Source organism: Python bivittatus, unplaced genomic scaffold (assembly GCF_059951505.1).
Source record: "Python bivittatus isolate LINGU-HERP-01145 unplaced genomic scaffold, Pbiv_v1 ctg000210_np1212, whole genome shotgun sequence".
Taxonomy (NCBI): domain Eukaryota; kingdom Metazoa; phylum Chordata; class Lepidosauria; order Squamata; family Pythonidae; genus Python; species Python bivittatus.
Genome location: NW_028277053.1, coordinates 17,130,323 through 17,139,722, shown reverse-complemented (window position 1 = coordinate 17,139,722; position 9,400 = coordinate 17,130,323).

The following is a 9,400-nucleotide window of genomic DNA, read 5'->3' as shown; positions in this document are numbered from 1 at the left end:
TGTTGTTTATCCTAGACACTCCATCCTCCTCATATGGATTTGGGACTCTCAGCCTAAGGAAATGTGTGGCTGCATGAAACTAAGATATTTGCAAGCAAATATATGGTTTGGAGCCCAGATTGTCCCTTAACCTCAAAAACTTCTGACAACTACCCCTTTTTCAGGGGCTCATTCTTGAGAACAAGGCTTTGTAGATCCAGAGCCAGCCTATTTTCATTATAGGGGGAGTCTTCATGGCTATCTCCCCCATAACCAACATCTCAGGAATTGACCCTCAGCGCAGGATATTTGGGGCTGGAAGGAACTTGGAGAACCATACTGGCTGTGTTACCACCAAATCTTTCTGGGGCACCTGATCATACCATATGTTTACCCTAGGATTTATCAGGACAGGTCAGTGTTTTAGAGGCACCAATGACCTCACAGAGGTCAGCATCAGGAAAGAGTCTATGATGCTGGGATATAAACATGGGATTTGGAGTATATAAAACATTATTACAAAATATGGGAGACATCCATCAAACCATAAACTTTATCTTGTTATTTTTTTGCTCTGTGGAATTTGAGCCAGTAGGAGACACTATAACTGTGATCCAAAACTCCTACAATCAGTTAATTTAATAATAATGTTGAAAGTCTACTTCCAAGCTGAGTTCAGCTGGCTCCTGCTGAAGGCTCGAGCAAGAAATTTTGAGTGAAGAAGCAAACAATTAAAATGATGACTTGCAAAATTACACCTGGATATCTTAAAATTTTATGCATCCTTTGCATTTAAAAAAAATAAAAGTTTCCACCAGTTATCTATTTATTGGGGAAAAGTACTACATGTATATTTAGTATCCTTCAAATAAGAACATTTTTGGCTTTTCAAACATCTTTTTTTTCTGAATAAGAATATAACCTCCTTATTTTCTAAAGGTCCTCAATTAGCTTTCCATTGCATTTATTGGATTGGAGCCAGACCTAGCCATGCTTGGAGTAAATGAAGTCAAGACTAGATGAAGTGCATTGTTTTACTATTTAACAAACATATTGCACCAACTTCTGAAATAGTAGTAGGCGAGTAACACAGCCATTACATCAATTTCGAAGTTTAAGAATGAGATGCATGCTCTTCCTACAATCTCACTCAACAGATCTAATTGAAGCTATTAGATAATAGTTGCAATTGAAAGAATCATCACATCCACCAGTTAAGTCAAGACATTTGGGGCATAAAGACCAGAAGGGAAGTTAGTGCATGTTTGCTTTAAGATTACTTTAAATGGGAAGCAAACTAAATTGTTATAAAGGCTTTATTCTCTCCCCCCCCCCAAAAAAAGGTCATTGTAATGAAATAGTTTCAAAATTATCTCAACCTTTCACAAAATCTACAGTTAACATAGACAGGTTATAGTAAATTAATAGGAACAACTATTAATGATGGTGATAAACAGCAACAGTTGAAGCATGAGGCCAAGGTATAATTGATTGAAACCTTCAAATATCAAGAAAGAAGCAAAGTTTGGATAATCCAACCCTACTATGGCTAAGTGGAAATAGACTTCATTGTATTGCCTGCCCTTTCCAAACAAACGGAGCTAGGATCTAGATGCCATTACAAGGATTAGACAAAATTTGTACTAAGAAGGTGGAAGTGCGTATAAAATGTTCTATGAATTCTGCCAGTTTATCAATGGGTATTCAAGCTACAAGAGAGGAAATGTTTGTAGTTCATCCTTCTTCCAAAATGCAACCGTAAATCATATATGCCCATATTTCTTGCTGTTATGTATTGAAAAGGTTGTGTTTATACTATGGGTTATGAATGAGATTAATGAGGAGTCTCAGTGCAGTAAACCTCCTTCACAGAAACAAGAGCTAAATTGTAATAAATCACAGATTTATGTTCACATATTTATGGGACAGTAAGATTTAGGAGGCCTCTGTATAGAAACGCTATCCCAACACAAGAGAAAAAATTATGGCTTTTAGTGGTGGAAAGATTGGAAAAACAGGGGACAGAGCACATCTGCAATCATTCCACTGTGGTGGGGCCGATAATTTTTGAAACAAATGATTTTAGCAAAAGCTTGTTCCGATTCACCATTCAGCTGAAGATACAGATTTACATAGCGCCATTAATGCAGCTCGCCCTTTGCAAATCCAGATGCAAAAGAATGTTCTCTGACAGGAAGGGCTTACAGCTGTATTTCAGTCAGGTTGGAGATAGTTTAGCCAGGAGAAGGAGGGCGGTGGAAGGCAGAGAGAATAAGGAGGGAAGTTCCATTGAAGTAAAATTCAGGAAAAGGGGTTGCAAGGCAAGAGTAAAAGGTAAAGCTAAACTCTAACAAAAGATCTGAATGAGAGAGGAGGGAGAGAGAAGAGAAAACCCCACTTAGCTTGCTACATTTTTGGTCCTATAATTCCACGTGCTGGCTGGGGAATTCTGGGAACTGAAGTCCACCCATCTTAAAGTAGCCCAGGTTGAGAAATGTTACTTCAGAGGCAGATGCCAAAAAGGAAAGTGGCCAGGCATTGCACCAGAACTGATCCTCAAGTCCACTCCAACCCTTTTTACCTTCTTGCTTTTCTGCCCGGAATCCCAGGGTGCAGCGAACAAAATCCAGCTGAAAGCTTGTTTTCTCTGAAAGGAAGGAGGAAAAAAACAGATTTTTAGTAAATATACTGTGAAGCAGTGGTAAGACGTTACTCTGTCACTCTAGGGGGTCATTCCATTACAAAGATAAGGGAAAGGATCGTGGTGGAAGGGCCCTGGTTTCTTGCACCCCACAGAAATGGGGGAAGAGGGGAAGGATATGGTAGGACTGAAAAAGGAGGAGCTGTTCAGATTTTCAGCTCTGAAAACCCAACCCATATTTTGCACTACGACCTGCCTGTAATAATCTCCGGCCCTTATATGACTTATATAACCCATTGAGATGATTTTAAAAATGGCTTCCACTATGGCGATGTTTGCGGGGAACCGTTATGGAGATTGGAAAAAATGCTTGCCATCTTCATCTGCACCCCTCAGATGCAGTGTTAATGAAGCAGGCGCTATAAAAGTCCTGTGCTGATTTGACTGAAGGTTGAGAGCCTTTCCAAATGGGTTGGTGTGCTTGTGACTACTGTAGAATCCCGTTAGGAAAAAAAATGGTGGGCACATAGCAGTAGGAGACAGAAAGTTTCAGACTAATTCATTCGATTTTGGAAGTGGTCCTGAATCAATGTCAGCAATGCCTGACCTGGGCACGGGTAGAGTAAACTGCTTCCCAAACTTGACCTTTGTGCTCTGTCTTGAGGGAACTCCCCTCTTCTGCTTGATATTCATTTGGTAAATGTGCAGCATGGTGGCAGAGGATGGTAGAATATTTACAAAAGCTAAAACCTCCTGTATGATCATTTATTCTACAGCTGCCCATATTGATTCCAGAGAAATCCATGAAGCTGGTGATGTCTTTTCATGGAGTTTGTCCAAGTGCTATAGTAGAATGGAAAATTCCTGTCCACTTCAAGAAAGCTTCTTCATTCATAAGCTAGGAGATGCCTGCCAAAATCAGAACACTGAAAACTTACCAAATCTAAAATATGTGGGTGTCTATATGTTTGTTTTCCAACTATGAATAGCAAAATTAGAAGCATTGCCAAAACTCAAAAACCAAAAAACAAAAAAAAGCTCATTTCAGCCATCATTTTAGCTTAATAATTCTTCCAGAAACTCTGCATCCTTGGCCAATGCAATTATCCTCTGACTGGAGATGGGGAGAGTGCCTGAAAGATCATACTGCATCTTTCCTATGACGTATAGCTGAGATTATATCTGAATTAGGGATCTCCAAGATGATTCATTTAAAGAGCAACACTTCTGCAAGGGTAAAAATAAAGTTTCCTTTGATTTCCATTTCTGGTAACTTCATGAAACTCTGAATTTGAAAAGATTTCCATTCATCTCCATTGGTCTTCCCTTCTATTAAAATGTAACCCAACTACAATCTTGATTACCAAACTGTACTTTTATATATAAAGAAGTCTAACGATAGTCCTTGTTATTAATTGAAATAAGCACCCACAGACACCAAAGTGCCTGAAACACCCCACTGGTATGAATTTCTTCCCCATCTATGTGTGTGTATAAATAAAATAGCTAACTGTATGGCTGAAATGTTACATAGCTAGCCAACACTCCCAAAAGCTCTGTTACCGCATGAAATCATGTATGATATTGCCCTTTAATTGATATTTTTATGCATCCAGACATGCATGCATGGCTCTAAGAAGAAATTGCAATGTCTGTATGAGTCACGCAGAACTGACTCATTTCTTTCTGAGCACTGCCAGGCCTTTATCACTTCCTGTCCCACCACTGGTTCTCATCTTTGGAAGCTACTTCATCTCTAGCATTAGTGCTTCCCCTTCCACTAGCTATAGCTGTCCTGTTTCAGGTCTCAAACCCACATGTACACAGTTGCTAGGTGTGGAAAGCAGTTTACTCAAGGCTGAGCAGATAACAGCAGACAAGGGAAGGAATGTAACTCTTGGAAAGAAAGCTTTCCTGGGTGGTTTCGCTTTCAACAGGACCATGCAAAAAAGTAGCCAAAATCCAGTCCAAAGTTCAGAGAGCCAAGTCAGGCTTGTCAGCCCATCAAAGGTCAGAGTTTCGTGGGAATAACATGACAGAGCAGGAAATCAGAAAGTTGTTTCCAATGGAGAAACGTGGGCTGGGGCTGCCTCTTAAGTCAGGCTGCAGCCAGCAGTCTTTCATCAAAAGAGTTCCTTTGTTGCTTGGCAAGGAGCCTCATTGAGTGCCTTTGTTCTGCTCTCTGCTCGACTCACCGAGTCCGAGGGCTTGGAGGCCGTATGTTGGCATCTGACTGCTCCAGCTATTCAGGTGGTGCCTGTGTTTGATCAGCCTCAGGTGATTCCTGGCGTGGGGTCTCCTGAGGCTGACACTCCACAGGTTCAGCTGGAGCAGCTTCTTCAGGGTCAGAGCCTGAGTCCTGGGCCATGACTATTGCTTCCATTAAGAGATGGTAAATATTGCTCTCATTATATCACCCCAATTAATTCAACCTCACCATGCCCTGTAGCCCCCAAAGTTCTTCCTGATAATTATGAGACTAATTAATTTATGTCCTAAGACATAATTAAAAATTAAAATAATTTTGCAAGAATATGTGAAGAAAAAATCCTTCAGAAGAGTAGAACAAACTAGCATTTTGATTAAAGTTCTGCTGATTTATACAGAGAGAGAGAGAGAGAGAGAGATGAAAATATATGTGTGCATTTGCGTATATGTGGTTGATAATGCTTAGTGGTACATTTAACACTCTTGGTGCTAATTGGGAAACAGGGAAAACATTCTTCAATTTTATTTGTGATTATAAATAATTCCAAATTATTTGGGGAACAATTCTAAGAAGTCTAAATACTTCCTAACTGTGTTTCTTTTATTGCCTTCAGTTCTTCATTTAATTATTCATCCAATTATCACTAATACGTATAGTGTGATCCTCTCCATTGCTTATTCAGAAGTAAGCCCCACTCTGTTTAGTGTAATACTTGGAATGGTGTAGTCTGTACAGAAGTCTTCAGTGCACATGCACCTTTGGGTCCAAGAATTAGCCAATACAGTATCGTGCAAACAGCATTCAGTGTTAACCTGATTTATTCTCTAACATAGCATGTGAGCTGGTTGGGTTAGTGAGCGTTAGAGGTAGAAACTAAGAAATGCAGCTATACTATTAAATATTGGGCAACATACATCTGGGTCACTCACATGGTGTCTAAAGATCACCAATATTCTTCGGAACCCTTTCTTTGGTGCCCACCAAGATCCCCAAATGCTACTGAAATTAAATTAAATCAATAAATGCATAGAAAGGCAGCCTGCTGCAAAACAGAACGCCCTCCCTCCAGTGTTATCTATTTCCAAGAATATTTATTTGTTTTGTTTCTTTGTTTATGTTCACTGACAACCCATAATGCAACCAAACGTATGAGTAAAACGGTAACATTAAAATTGTAAAATAAATAACTAATAGCCTTTGAATCCCATTTATTAACTGGAGAGTTTCCCTAAGGCCAGTGTGATCTAACCAGATTTTTACAAATGTTATAGACATTTCTGAGACTGCCTGAAAGGGTGAATTCTGTTCATAGAGTAGCCCATATAATCAATAAGGATGGGGCATATTTGTTCAGACAGCAAATATGTTCTTGGATATGCTTCCCTACCTTCCTTCCATAACCATTGATGGCAAGGGACTAGCATGAGAAACCAGGAAGAACCTTTGGTGCAGGTGCCCTGAGTCTTCCAGAAGACACAGATACCTCAAAACCGTGAGGAGGGTCCATTGCGCACATCATTGTGTTCACTGTGCTCTGTGGAGCATCTCTTCAAATGCTTTGCATAACCCTGTTGAGAAACCTTATGGATGTAAACATAGGAAGAGTTTTCTCTGTTACAAAGAAGTAAGTGAGGGCTTCTAGGAATGCTTTCAATCAAAGTCCTTTGCATTCTATTAGCCGGTAGGGAAGCCTGTCTCTCTTCAACTCCCATCTCCAGCCGCCAAGTACTAGAGTCAATTTATTCTTTCCAGTGATTAAAAGGACCGAAATGCAAAGCCAAGTGACATAAGGTCAGATAGTGGAATCTGAGTTTTTTCTCAGATGTCCTGTGATCTTTCCTTTCCCTCTCTGCTTATGCCGAAGTTTTCAAGTTGAGGGCATAACTTTAAAAAGTGCTGCTGATTTGAATTCTGAAAAAAAAGTATCTTCCCCAGTTCACCAATAATTTGAGAAATCCTTTCAAATTATGGACCCTTTCAAATTACATTCAGCAGACAAGTGCCTGCTGATACCATGAAGTTTTAAAACTTGGTAGTAATTGCTCTCCTCCTCTGACATTTTTACCATTTCCAGTGGAAACTGCCCTGGTTCTAACATAGATTTCTCTTTAACCTAATAGGAACTTTTGCAGAAATCACATCCTTTACATTCCATTCATTCTTTCCAAATCATTGCAATATTAACTGGCAATTGGAGATGTGAGAAAAAAATAGCATTGGTGGTTGCTAGCCTCTCTGAACATTTTTAGTCCATGCCGATTATGTATTTATGTATTTATTTATTTATTTATCATATTTATATAGCCGACCACTTCACACAAGGTGACTCTGGGCGGCGTACAACAATGAAAAAATAAATACATTAAAACAATTACACATGAAAAAACTGTAAAAACACACAAAACAGGAGGGGATAAAATTAATAAGGGAGCCATTGTAAAATCTCCCCGGTCCCTTGGGGCCCCCAGGCCTGATCACACATCTTCTCTTGAAACTCTTCCTGTGCAGCAATTCACTGGGACCACTCAAGTGGACCCAAACTGCTTTTGCACCCCAAAAGGTGTGAATTGCATCAGCAAACCATCCCAGTGTCTTCCTTCTCTCCTGTTTGGTGAACTCTACACACCATCAGTATATTCTTTATACTGGCTGGGGGAGTTCGTTTATTTATTTATTTAGCGTATTTATATAGCCGCCCATCTCACATAAAGTGACTCTGGGTGGCGTACAACAATTAAAAAGAATAAATACATAAAAAAACATTACGAATAAAAAACTATTAAAAACACACAAAACAGAGAGGATGGTATTAACCACAATAAGGGAGCCATCGCAGAATCTCCCCGGCCCCCTGGGAGCCCCAGGCCTGATCACACAGCCAGGTCTGGAGGGACTGGTGGAATGTTGAGAGGGATGGAGCTGACCTCACTTCCGGGGGGAGGAGATTCCACAAGGCGGGCGCCACGGCAGAGAAGCCCCGCCTCCTGGCACCCATCAAATGGAATTCCCTGGCAGGCGGGACCCACAGCATGCCTTCTCTGCCAGATCTGATGGGGCAGGCAGATGTAATCAGAGAGAGGTGGTCCCTCAGGTAGCCTGGCTCCATGCCATGAAAGACTTTGAAGGTCAAAACCAGCACCTTGAATTGGTCCTGGAAGCAAAGCAGCAACCAATGCAGCTCGTGGAGCAGAGGTGTAATGTGTACCACCCTAAGGGCACACATAATTGCCCATGCCACTGCTAATACTGTGTTAATATTACTGTATTATTATTAACTTAATATTAATAATTAATATTAACATCAATATTAATTATTATTATCATAATTATTATCATTATCAATAATTAATTATTAATAATGTTCATGATATTAATACTGATATTAATAATAATTAATATTAATATTAATAATGCTGTGTTAATATTATTAAGAAAATACTGTGTTAATCCCTACTATTTAAAGCTTCCTAGGCTAAGAGAAAAATCTGCTGCATATATACATTATAAGTAGACAGCTCCAACTCTTAAGCTATTATTTTTGTTTCCTTCAGTGAATTAGCAAGAATGGTAACTGGAACCAACTGAGTTTTTGGATGTGAATGGTGCAGAACAACGTCATTTTCACCCATATGACACAATAAAAACAGGAGAGCTGTTTCTGTCAAGAAAATAACAACTTTAAGGAAGTTGAAACTTATTTGCATGGCTAGACTTTCACAGATGATTGTGCAGGATTCTGCAAAGGTGCAATGGCTCAAGTCACTTTGCCTCCATGTAAAATTATAGATTTTCTTGAGTCCACATAGCTTTATTTTCTTGCTCTATCTCCATCCTGTCCATCTGAATTTTCTTTTTCAGGTTGCAGTTTTTAGTGTAATAAATCTAACAGATACCATCCTTTGCTATTCTGCAAGCTTTTCCCTAAATATCAGATGCTGTGCTTTTGTCCATAAAATACGGACAATCCTCCAGTTGGAACAAAAGTAAGGAGGAATGGGCCACAGATGTTCTCCTAGACTGTGCTATCAAAATATTGAGTTTTTCTTTCAAGAAACTGAGGAAATTAAGAAGCAAAATATTCTATTTTTAAAAAACCATAACTCCCCAAAAGCACCCTCCCCAAGGGTGAAAAGTTAAGGGATCCTCTCCTCCTGAGATTCCCCTTCTCCTCCTCTGCTTCAGATTGTTGGTCATCCATACACCAATTATGCTTTTGAGTGTATCTATGACATGGATGCCTAGAGAGACAGATACATAGCCATACTGAAAATATGATATATTTTGGCATTCTATTTCAAATTCTTAACAGCTTAGCAGCATCACCTAAAATCTTGGGAGCTTTCAGGAAATAGCACTGAAACTTCAGAAGAGCTGATGATCTCATGAGATTTCAGCCAATTTATTTTATTTAATTTTATTTTTGTTAAGTTTATATTTATTTTTGGAGTTCAGTGGAAGCAACAGGGAGAAGAGGTCTCATGAACACCATAGCATCAACAGGTTCTTCCTTGCCAATTTATAGCTTATGTTTGGATAAGTGACCTCAGGATGTTTTGTGGTCCTCTGGTGGC